Raw genomic sequence first — 7,602 nt, 5'->3', positions numbered from 1 at the left:
AGTTGAAGCTATTGAGAAGATGCCCTATCCAAGGGATGTTAAAGGTATTCGTAGTGTTCTTGGTCATGTTGGGTTTTATAGGAGATTTATTAAAGATTTCTCCAAGATTTCAAAGCCTCTTACTAATCTTCTTCAAAAAGATGTACCTTTTGTTTTTGATGATGATTGTAAGGAAGCTTTTGAAACTCTAAAGAAAGCCTTAACAAGCTGCTCCTATAGTTGAACCTCCGATTGGAATTTACCCTTTGAAATTATGTGTGATGCTAGTGATTTTGTTGTAGGCGCTGTTCTTGGACGACGAGTAGATAAAAAATTAAATGTTATTCATTATGCTAGCAAGACTCTTGATGCTTGCTCAAAGAAATTATGCTACTACTGAAAAAGAATTGTTAGCTGTAGTCTTTGCTTGTGATAAATTTAGATCTTATATTGTTGATTCAAAAGTCACAATTCATACTGATCATGCTTGCAATTAGATACCTTATGACAAAGAAAGATGCTAAGCCAAGGCTTATTAGATGGGTACTTCTTTTGCAAGAATTTGATTTACATATTGTAGATAGGAAAGGTGCTGATAATCCTGTTGTTGATAATTTGTCTAGATTGGAATATATTGCTTATGATCCTGTTCTCGTTAATGATAGCTTTCCAAATGAACAATTAGTTTGTAATAAAGGTGAGTTCGCGAGACAGTCCTTGGTATGCTGATTATGCTAACTTTATTGTTTCCAAGTACTTGCCTCCAACCTTTTCATGTCAGTAGAGGAGGAAATTCTTTTATGACTTGAGGCATTATTTACGGGATGACCCACACTTATATAAAGAAGGAGTGGATGGTATTATGCGAAGGTGTGTTCCCGAATATGAACAACAAGAGATATTGAGTAAATGTCATGGCGAGTGCTTATGGAGGACATCACGCCTGGGAGATAGAACCGCAAAAGGTTACGCAATCAGGTTTTTATTGGCCAACTCTCTTCAAAGATGCAAGGAAGTTTATTTTATCTTGTGATGAATGTCAAAGGGTTGGTAATATCTCCAGACGCAATGAAATGCCTATGAATTATACTCTTGTTATTAAACCGTTTGATTGTTGGGGATTTGACTTCATGGGAACTTTTCCCTCTTCAAAAGGTAACACTCATATACTTGTTGCTGTTGATTATGTTACTAAATGGGTGGAAGCCATACCTACAAAAAGTGCTGATGGTGAGACCTCTTTAAAAATGCTTTTAGATGTTATTTTTCCTAGATTTGGAGTACCTAGATATATTATGAGTGATGGAGGTTCTCATTTTATTCATGGAGGTTTTAGAAAAACTCTTGCTAAGTATGGTATTAATCATAGAATTGCTTCCGCTTATCACCCTCAAAGTAGTGGTCAAGTAGAACTATCAAATAGAGAAATTAAATCTATCTTACAGAAAACCGTTAATAAATCTAGAAAGAATTGGGCTAGTAAATTGAAAGACGCACTATGGGCTTATAGAAGCTGCTTATAAAAACACCATGGGAATATCACCTTATAAAATGGTTTACGGAAAAGCTTGTCATTTACCTTTAGAACTAGAACACAAAGCTTATCGAGTCGTTAGAGAATTAAATAAAGATCCTAAACTTGCTGGTGATAAGAGATTGCTACAATTAAGTTCTCTAGATGAATGGAGAAGTGAAGCTTATGAAAATGCTAAACTCTTTAAAGAAAAAGTTAAAAAATGGCATGATAGAAGGATCATCAAAAGAGAGTTTAATATTGGGGATAAAGTCCTATTGTATCGGTCTCGTCTCAGATTCTTTGCAGGGAAATTGCTCTCGAAATGGGAAGGACCATATGTTGTTGAGGAGGTGTATCGTTCAGGAGCAATCAAAATTAGCTCTCTCCAAGGCAATGCTACGCAAGTGGTGAATGGACAAAGACTCAAGCATTATATCTCAGGTGATTCTTATAATGTTGATGTTGATATTATTCGAGTGGAAACACCGGAGGCTTTCATCAAGGGACAAATTGACGATCCGCAGAACTCGACTTTGAATAGGTAACAGTACTGGTAATGAAAGGTTCGCGATTTACTTTCCGAACATTATTTTTGTTGTTTTTGGAAAATATGAAAAATTACGAGTTCGAAACGGAGTGGAAAGGACGCACGAGGGCGTGCCACCATAGGCCGGCGCGGCCTGACCTCAGGCCGCGCCGACCTACGCGTCCGGCCGCCTCGTCGCCCCTTTCCGACTACGGTTCGACCCGGTAGTTTCCGTTTGTTCCGAAAATTTTTATTATAAAATCCCCCGGACCCCTGGAGGTCCGTATATCGTTTTCTCGACGTGTTTTGTTTCGAGCTGTTTACGCCGGGATCTGTTTTCGGTTTAGAGGCACCATGGTCTCCAAGAACAAGGGCAAGGAGTTTCCGGATAAAGATAATCGAGGATCGTGAGTGGAAAGAAGAGGACAAGAGCGTCAAGGAAGAAGCAAAGGAGGATGAAGAGGAAGTCGAAGAAGTCCCGCAAGAGCACCCACGCACCACCATTGCAAGCGTCGAAGTGGTGACAAACTCGCTCAACGCCAAGAAGAGCGCACGAATTAGGACCAGAGGAGGACTTCCCCGCCATTACCTAGCTCCAAGGACATCTTCTTCAGGCATTCACCATCCTTTCCACAATCTAATCTACAATAATCAAATTGAAAGGACTCCCAAGGCAGCATCTGCCTAGCAATTGGGATATAGATCGTTCTAACAATGCGGGAAAGACGGAGCCCGAAGGCTGAAGGTTGGGGAAATAACTCCAAGAGTTGGGACTCGTCGTCGGACAGACTTCTTAACCGCGTCGAGCACAATTCGGAGATGATTCGCAACCTCATATACAGGATTGATGAGCTTCATGAGCTTATTGAGAAGCTTGTCAGGAATTCATCACCACCATCGCCAAAGGAGTAATTCATCATCGGTATTGCATCCCCTTGGTTTATTCCAAGCTTGGGGGAGTGCCGCGGTATCACATTATCATTACCTTTTACTTTTTACTATCAAGTAGTGTCATATCATGAGTAGGGAAGTTATCGTATGAGATGGGTTGCATTGTGGAAGTATCTCTCCTTTAGTTTGTCTATGTATCCCTTGGTGTGAGTTATCGTTATGGAATATTAATGAGAAGTCTTATCATTTACATATTGCACACCTTATTTTAGTTTGCAATTTCTACTATATGATTGATCTTGATTTTAGTATTGGTACCACTTTGGGAGCATCGAGTAAATCTATTTGGTTTTGGCAAACTTAGCAATGGTCAATAGCAACAACACTTTGAGTTTAAGAAGAATAGAGGAAATACATGTAGAAGATGTTATTATCTTTCTTATCAGTTCTTAGCTTAGTATTCTAAAGTTAAAACTGTTTGTGCTTACAAGTAAGATGCATGATTGTTTCTATCGCATGTATATTTGTTTGTTTCCCTCAACTCTTATGCTTGCTAATTAACCTTGCTAGCCAAAGACTCGTACTTGAGAGGGAATACTTCTCGTGCATCCAAACCCGAACCTAAACCTATGCCATTTGTGTCCACCATATCTACCTATCTGCATGGTATTTTCTCGCCATTCCAAGTAAATACTTCATGTGCTACCTTTAAACAATTCAAAACTTATTACTTCTTATTTGTGTCAATGTTTTATAGCTCATGAGGAAGTATGTGGTGTTTTATCTTTCGAGTCTTGTTAGGCAGCCTCCACTAAAGGACTAGTGGCTTCATCCACTTATCCTATAATTTTGCAATAAGAGCTGGCAACGGGGTTCCCAGCCCCAATTAATTAACTTTCATTAATAATTCTCTTCACATGTTTTGCCCTGATTCATCAGTAAGCAACTTAATTTTGCAATAGACACTTCTCCATGGTATGAGATTGTTGGAAGGCACCCGAGGATTCGGTTAGCCATGGCTTGTGTAAGCAAAGGTTGGGGGGAGTGTCATCCTTAAATAAACTAAAAGTACATGTGTAAACAAAAGAGAAGAGTGATGATCTACCTTGCTGGTAGAGATAACGTCCTTCATGGGAGCCGCTCTTTGGAGGTCTGTTTGGCAAGGGGGTTAGAGTACCCGCTACCAGTCGTTGATAACAACAAACACCTCTCAAAACTTTACTTTTGTTCTCTTTATATGATTTCAAAACTGAAAAGCTCTAGCACATGATTTAATCTCTGCTTCCCTCTGCGAAGGGCCTGTCTTTTACTTTATGTTGAGTCAGTAAACCTATTTCCCTCCATCTCAAGCAAGCATTTGAGTTGTTGTGATCAAACTATTATATTGTGATTTGTTTCATCATGTCTTTACTCTTTCTTGTTTAGTACAAGTTTTACCTGAACGAATATAGCTTTGAAAGTCATCAATTATTAATATGATTGAGTATGCAAGTTTACCATAAGCTTTAATATGAGAGCGCTGCTCAATAGATAAGTATAATCTGTTAACTGTTCTCTGACCAAGAACAAAGTTTGCCATCACCAATTATGATTCCTTATGCACCTTTATTTGTGATTACCTTATACTTGTTTCAAGTTGAATTATATGAGGAAGTTGTTTACTATAATGTCTTGTGTGAATGAATATGATGCTTCTTGTCCGTATTTTATTTATCGACTCTTCACTCCATAAACATGTGGACTCGTTTACGAGTTCAGTCTCGCTTGGGGACAAGCGAAGTCTAAGCTTGGGGGGAGTTGATACGTCCAATTTGCATCACTATTTTATATCATAATTTGCTGATTATTCATTGATATATTTCATATTGGGACACAATACTTATGTTATTTCATCTATTTTGCATGTTTCATGATTATTTGGAGATCGAGCACCGGAGTCAGGATTCTGCTGGAAAAAGCACCGTCAGGATGCGATATTTCGGAAGATCAACTGTGGAAGGCAGTTTTACAGAAAATCCTATTTTTCCGGATGACGGAGGAAGCCGGAAGGGGAGCCAGTCTGGACCCGAGGGTGGGCCCACACCATAGGGTGGCGCGGCCCATGGCTCGGCCGCGCCACCATGTGGTGTGGGGCCCCTCGGCCTCTTTCGCCTCCTTTTCTTCGCGAAACCCTTCGTCCCGAAGACCTAAGCCACGAGAGGAATCCTCACGAAGGGTTACGGCCCGCCTCCGCGGGGCGGAGAACACCGGAGAGAAAAGAGCTCTCCGGCGGGCAGGAATCCGCCGGGGAAATTCCCCCCCGGAGGGGGAAATCGACGCCATCGTCACCGCCATCGAGCTGGACATCATCTCCATCACCATCATCACCATCTCCACCATCATCACCGCCATCTCCACCGCTGGACATCGTCACCGCTGTAGCAATTTGGGTTTGATCTTGATTGTTTGATAGGGGAAACTCTCCCGATCTCGATTTCTACTTGTTGTTTATGCTATTGAGTGAAACCATTGAACCAAGGTCTATGTTCAGATTGTTATTCATCATCATATCACCTCCGATCATGTTCCATATGATGTCTCGTGAGTAGTTCGTTTAGTTCTTGAGGACATGGGTGAAGTCTAATTGTTAGTAGTGAACTATGGTTGAGTAATATTCAATGTTATGATATTTAAGTTGTGGTGTTATTCTTCTAGTGGTGTCGTGTGAACGTCGACTACACGACACTTCACCATTTATGGGCCTAGGGGAATGCATCTTGTACTCGTTTGCCAATTGCGGGGTTGCCGGAGTGACGAAACCTAAACCCCCGTTGGTATATCGATGCGAGGAGGGATCGCAGGATCTCGGAGTTTAAGGTTCGTGGTTAGATTTATCTTAATTACTTTCTTGTAGTTGCGGATGCTTGCAAGGGGTATAATCACAAGTATGTATTAGTCCTAGGAAGGGCGGTACATTAGCATAGGTTCACCCACACAACACTTATCAAAACAATGAAGATTAATCAGTGTGTATGTAGCGAAAGCACTAGACTAAAATCCCGTGTGTCCTCGAGAACGTTTGGTCATTATAAGTAAACAAACCGGCTTGTCCTTTGTGCTAAAAAGGATTGGGCCACTCGCTGCAATTATTTCTCTCGCATTTTACTTACTCGTACTTTATTCATCTATTACATCAAAACCCCACGAATACTTGTCCGTGAGCATTTACGGTGAATCCTTCATCAAAGCCGCTCGTCAACACCTTCTGCTCCTCGTTGGGATCGACATTCTTACTTATCGAAGATACTACGATACACCCCCTATACTTGTGGGTCATCAAGGTTGTAATGTCCCAGGTTTAGAGACGATCGAGGGGTAGATTTTAGAAAGGGATGTGCATTGCATAGCAAATTCTGGGGAAATTTCGCGCTTTTAAACAAAAACTGCATCGAAGGGGAACAAGTTTCTCTCTCGACACCTTACAGGGTTAGGGTTTCGAGGGTGCGACAAACTTGCATCTCACTTCACTAGTTTAGGGTTTTGAGAAGAGAGGGGAGAGTTTACATGATTGAATTCTAAATGATATGACATGGTTGAATTCAAACCAAGGTTGAATTTGAATTTCAAATTCAAACATTAAATAATTACCTTAAGTAATTCAATTGAGGAAATTCATTAAGTATTTAATCAATAATAAACTAGATGAACAATTATAATAAAGTGGAGCTCATTAGGGAAAACCTTGAGCTTTATTGAATAACACACAAGATACATTGTCTTTACATTATTCATAATGGAAATAAATGAATTACAACACATTACATAAATGGGCAGAATAGAAGAAAGAAAAATAAAGAAAAATTACAAGTTAATGATCCTAGTCTAAATTCTACAAGATCATCTTCATTTGATCTTGAACTTGATGAATTCCAAGTCCATTTTTGAGCCATTGTTGATCCCTGCACAAAAACACAACAAAGAGAAGTTATGCCAAGTGGCAAAGCCACTTGGCAAGTTAGAAATCAAATGGAAAGGTGAAATGAGCAGATAAGCTCAATGTGGCCGAGCTGATCCAGGCCAAAGCCAAGTTCCAGGTTCAGGTGCACAGCACTTGACAGCACACACACACAGCCTGCTCACAGGGCTGTGTGCATGCTGCACACACACACAGTGAGTCACTAAGGAGGACAAGCAGGAGCTGTCGACCAGGGATGCAAGAGAGCACCATATATAACCTTTTCAGAGCCAAACCCTAGTCATTTGTTCATCCATCGACAGCAGCAGTGGTAAGTTCATCAAGAACACCAAGAACACTTAGAACAGGAAAAACCACAAGCCATCAGAAATCATCCAGGGACGAGTTTCACCAAGAAGCTGTCAGTCGTGAGCAAGTACCGGATGGAGTAAAGCACCACAAGCTTGTAAGGAGGAGAAGGACAAGCAAACCAAGCATCACGAAGCAATCCTCTACACCAACACTCATTTTCTAGGAGCTGGAGTGAGGTATAAATAAGATCAACTCTGAGCAAAACCCTGTTTTGCTCATAAATAAGCATACACTTGCATCACGAGAATCAAATAAGGGTGGGAAACCCTGGATATATCATCACTTGGTTGCAAAACCATTTGGTGCCGATAAATAAAGCAAAGGCTAGCAGGAAAACAACCAAGGGAACACTCGGTTGTGTCAACACGATGACACAACCGGAGA

Source organism: Lolium rigidum, chromosome 7 (assembly GCF_022539505.1).
Source record: "Lolium rigidum isolate FL_2022 chromosome 7, APGP_CSIRO_Lrig_0.1, whole genome shotgun sequence".
Lineage (NCBI taxonomy): Eukaryota > Viridiplantae > Streptophyta > Magnoliopsida > Poales > Poaceae > Lolium > Lolium rigidum.
The sequence above is the reverse complement of the archived record's forward strand: the minus strand, read 5'-3'. Positions refer to the sequence as shown.